Genomic DNA, 5,577 nt, shown 5'->3' with positions numbered 1-5,577 from the left:
GAGCAAGGTCAGACAGTGAAGCCCAGACAAATGACTTTTAATGAAGATGTAATTCATGGAAATAGACTGAAGGCTTTCAAAGCAAACAGGGATCGTCATTGATTTGCATTTCCCTTTTTTTGCGGCTGCCTCTCCCCTCCTTTTGTCCGGCCTCTCTATTGATCACCAGCTACGTGTATCGCTCCGCATGTGTTTGCCTTCATTAAGAGATAACGGGTTCCTGATTACTCCCATCCCCGGGTTTAATGTTGCTTAATGTCTACTTTGTTCCCGTGTCATGTCAGAGGGCAGCCGGCATAATGAGCGAGTGGGTGGGCTGTGATTGGGCCGTGGTGTTCAGGACGCCGGCTGCAAGGGGATCAGTGGAGAGGTTAGGAAAGCAGCCCCTGGGGGCTGACTGAGGCTCGGCGTGTGGCCCGGGGCTCCCCCTCACTCTGACTCTCTCTCCCCCGCTCCCTGGTCCTGGCGTCCCGGCTCCTATACGCGCCAGCCTCATTCATGGCCTCCAACTTGACCGGATCATATGGAGCGATTCAGCGAGCGGAACGAGCCACACTGACAGTTGGCCTTCAGAATAGGCGAGCGTGGCGTCGTGAGTCAGAATTGCATGTTAGTTAATTGTTAATTGAAGCGGCTGGCGGCGGCTAATTATGTCGGCGCAGCCGAGCCATTTGCATGATGGACCAGCCACCTGCCTGACGGCGCTGCCAGGGCAAACTATATAATTACTGAACAGCAGTGGGGCAATTTTTGACTGTCGGCCCTTTTGTGCGGCTTGAATTCCTCCTAATGACGTATTTCATTAGAGGGGCAAATATCACCCCCCGCCTCTGGGAGCCGAACAAAACAGGCAGGTCTCAACAGGTCCCAATGCCCACCTATTTACATCCACCTCCAGCCCGTGTTTACAGCGGCGCCTGCTTCCGTGTGAGTTAAATGGACAGTGTTTGGCTCAGAATGGACCTGCTCCCTTTCTCACAGTGATTGCAGTCCCAACTCATTAAGCTGTCACATGTCTTGATTGCACATTGTGTTGCAACATTCAAGGAATTTTCTTTTTTTTTTCTTCCCACTTCTTTCAGACCCGACCAAAGTAAGCCACAATCGAAGAGCAGGAGAACAGATTAGCAGCCAACCGAGGCCGAAAACGCTGTCCATAGTCTTGAGTTTCAAAGTATTTTGTCAGCTGGTCCCAGTTCACTGGATCCATCGTTTGTCTGTGTGTCACTGGATTTCTATGAGAGTAGGAATCTTCAGTTTGCTGCAGTGCTTTCCAGGGATGTGACCTGTTCCATGTGCAAGGACGCATCCTTAACTCACACATCACAAAGACAGGACTGTCCTTCATCTGGTGACTCTTCCCGTCAGAGATGAGGTCCCCTGTCTTCCTCATCTTCTTCACCTTCACCCTTGCAGGTTGGCTTCCTCTTCTTCCCTAACTTTGTCTCCTGGGAAAACCATGAGATGTGACCCTCGACCTCGACTAGAGAGAACCACTGTCACTGTTGACTGAGAGTATTTGGAATACTCTCAGTCAAAGCCTCTCCCTGGAGTGGCCGGTCCTTCCAGGCACACTCGCAGCACTGAGGCCAACCTAGAGACGATCCATTATCCAGGATGTGTCCCTGATTCATTAGACCCAGGACCATCAAACCATTGTGATCCACGTCAGATAAGCGTCTTGCTGTGGTCCAGTAAGCCTTCTGCTGCTGCCATTTCTATTCTCATATTGACAGGTGGACAGCAAAAAAGGTCTTAACCAAAAGACACCAATGTTCTCCTGTCTAGAAAAGGCATAAAAACCGTGTCCATAAAAGTTCATGAAAGACGGAAGGTTTCAGTTTCTGCAGGCTCACTGACTCAGACGGGCCTGAAGTGCTGGCTGTGTTGGATCTAGGGGCCGCAGGAGCCGTCGTTTTCGGAGGCCGACCTATTGAGACGCAGCGTCGCTCTGAAGCGATGGCTTGGCTAAATGGCAGCCCGATGGCTTGACCGGCTCCAGGAGGTTGTGTTGTCGCTTCGGTTCTCTTCTTGCTGAGTTGTATTGATGGTGGATGAATTTGTCGAATTACTTTCAAGTGATCTTTCACCACTTTGTGATTAGAATTTGTCTTAAGCACATGAGGAGACCCCAGGACGGAGAGAGGAGTGCTCGGCTTAATAGGTAGGTTATCGCCGCGGGGCTGAAGAGTGAGCAGCGAGAGCCAGGCGGGTCTGGAGGCTCTGGTCTTAACTGGGTTAGTGATGGCTGGTTGGTTTCTAAAGGAGTCCTACTGCTACTGTACACACACACACACCCTCGGCGTTAGTGCGGCTCACTGGGCACGCAAAGGCACAGCACTCTTTTAAGACCTGGATCTCAGTGGGGAGCAAATGAAGGGTTCAGACCAGGAAATATGTGATGTTCTATTGGATCAGAGTTTTGGGATGGAGCTCCCAATGTGGTTAGAAATTCCTGGAACAGTTCCATGCAAAACTACAGATTCTGAAAGGAGAACAACCTTTTAGTTAGAGGATCGAAGCCAGTGATGAGCTGTTGAGGCTTCATGAAACAGTGTCCTCATTCTCACAGCCCAGTAGGTGGCGCTTTCTGCTCTAAAACCTTTGGATTTGAACAAGCATTTCAATGAAACCTCTCATCGTTTCTAAACAGACGGCACCACCTACTGAGCCCTGGAAATGAGGACACTGTTTCATGAAGCCTCATCAGTCCGTCACTAACTGAAGCCGAACACAGTTGCAGCTGTTTCAGTGGCACAAGTGCGACCAGCAAATCTTGACTTTTTGAATGCAATGAAGAGGACTCGGGTGGACGAGGTTGGATGCTCAAGGCAGTTATAGTGGAGGAGGAAATTCACGTCCACACCTCACGGTCAAAGTAGATTTTTTAAACAGCAACAGTTCTTTTGTCTTAACTTAAACTTAAAAAATTTTAATGTGGTTTTTTTCCCAGTTCATGTCTGTAAGCGACTGGCAGTTTTATTATAAAGGTACATTACTGCATATAGTTGGGTGGAACTCAACTGTGTATTCTCCTAGAAGAGAGGGGGAGGAGGGTTTTAGAGGGTATGGGATCCTTAATTCAGCCGCTGCCCCCTCAACCTGACCTCGGATAAGAGGAAGCACATCGAGGGAGCTAGGTAGCAGCCGTGCTAATAATGTCTGTGCATAGGAACCTTAAGACAGAAGCGCTTTTTATTCTTCTTCAGAATGTGTTATATTATTATGTATTTGTGTTTATTCCTAAACAGCATCGTCTAGCTATTTATTTGTTATTAGTTGCGTCATGAGATAGAGCCGTTGTCATGGTATTGAATATTGAGTCAGTGATGCAAAATATTTGATCTAAATGATTTGATGATGATGAGCAACCATTCCATATTTAGCAACACAAGAAGTAGATTTTTATCGAAGGTTTCGGACGACATATTTGATTTTATTCTAATCTCTTGCCTGAAAACAAGTTTAACCTATGCATCTCTATTGAAGCTCAGCCCATTGAACATTTCATAAAAGCAACCTGCTGACGGTGTGGAGGCCCATGAATAAATATAAGGAATAAAAACCCTTGAAGGCTAAAGTTTGCTGACAACACCTCACAAGCCTCTCCAGTGTGGAACTCACTGAAAAGAAAATGTAAAACAGAAGTTATATCAAGGTGCTTTTTGCATAATTTCTCAACAACTTGAGCACTCGCGTTATCTTGTTTCGCCACGTGTATGAAAGCACTTCATTAATTTAAAGAGCCGGCGGCTAACAACAGCGCAGACACACATGGTTTATTAGCATGTTAAAAAAAAAAAAAAATAGAACCCTTAAATAAGTGAGATGATGAGCCAGCCGCCATGTTCAAGTGGAACCTAGATCAGAAATTCGTTATGTTTTAAAATAAAACTCAACTAATCTTGTTGCACGATATGAGCCACTTAAATATATAGAATTACAATAAAATAATAATCAATAAACAATAAAAATTTCACGAAATTATTAATTTTTAGACTTTAATGATGCCCTCGGTATTAATGTTTAAATTCTTTAAAATGTTATTTAATGTACATTATTCGTTATGGAATATTTCCTTCTCATGTTATTTTCATTTCCCACGACACTGGAATTTTTCTTTCTTTCTAATGAAATTCAACACTCGCAGGGAATGAATCTGAACAGCGTTTTTTTTTTTTTTTCTCATCGGTGTGAGAAAGTGGAGCGAGAAAAGACTGCGAGTCTGTGAATGCAGCATAACAATTACGCTGAAAGGTCAAGTATTACAGCATCTTGTTCTCCGCTTTGCATGGAAAGTATTTCTGCTCACAAATGACCCTCGTTTGCGGTCTTTGCACAGTGGCTTGAAGAAGCAGATAAACGGAGGGAAATTAAAGATTTATTTTTACTTTGCGTGCTGTTTGCTAAGCGCATAAACGTTTCATTTAGTATGCGCTGCGGTTTTAACGAGCGTCTTTACACTTATTACATTTGTTTTGTCGATAGATAATTTACCAAACCAAGTCCCAATGAAATGTTTTCTTTATCGCAGTTTAAAGGCCACACACCTCAATGTTCGAGTTTTACTTAAGTCTTCATCACAAACGAAAAAAACATTTTTTTGTTTTTGTTTTTATACGTTTTGTTTGACCGGCGTGTTTGGGAGGAGTATTCCATTTGGCGCACGGGCCTGCTGCGTTTTTCGTGACGCTCGCACCTTTTGGCGCGCTTATAAATATGTTAAACGAGTCAGGTTTGAACTCAGATTTGTCATTTTCATTTGGACTAAAATTATAATAATGGAAAACAACCGTGTTTCTCCCCCGTAATAGCGTCGGAGAGAAATATAAAGTACTGTTTTTGTTTTAGCGCGTGTTCAGCACCGCGGACAGCAGCTACTGACGTCACATTGTTGTTTTCAACGTCATCTGAGGGTGTTTTGTTTCTTATCGCCTCGCATTAACACCGAACCCAGTCGCTTTTAATCAACTTGGGTGAAGGAACGTATTTCTCCCATTTAATAGTTTTTTTTATTTTTTATTTCTCGATCCCTAATATTTTAATACCACCTGCTTTTGAAAATATTTTCCACGTAATTCTCACTATTGCTCCCGTGATTCACACGTTTTATACGTCATTAATGTGTGTTAGTCCTGTCTAAAATAATTATAATACATGATTTAAAGTTATTACATACAGAATAAAACGTAGTACATGTAACCAACGTTTCATCCTATTAGTTATGTTGGCTCCTAATATTAACGTAGAGATTATATTCATCGTCATACCTGTGTACTTCAAAATTCATTTTTACATCATCAATCTACATCCTTTATTTAAAAAAAGAATAATTCTTGTGATTCGGATTTAATCTTGTGTTTTATTTTAATCGGAAACACCTGATATTAACTTTGATTGATTTAACCAGATATTTACTTTGTGTTTTGTGTTTGAAAATGTTTAACATTAAAAAAAAAGGTTGTGTGAAACACGCTACTTTCCGGATTTTATTTTAAGAGATGGTTGGTATAAAATGACAGTTGAGTCGTCCGTCAAGCCAAACAGACGTAGTGAATCAAGGAAAACAGCGAATAA

Source organism: Synchiropus splendidus, chromosome 16 (genome assembly GCF_027744825.2).
Source record: "Synchiropus splendidus isolate RoL2022-P1 chromosome 16, RoL_Sspl_1.0, whole genome shotgun sequence".
NCBI lineage: Eukaryota > Metazoa > Chordata > Actinopteri > Syngnathiformes > Callionymidae > Synchiropus > Synchiropus splendidus.
The sequence above is the reverse complement of the archived record's forward strand: the minus strand, read 5'-3'. Positions refer to the sequence as shown.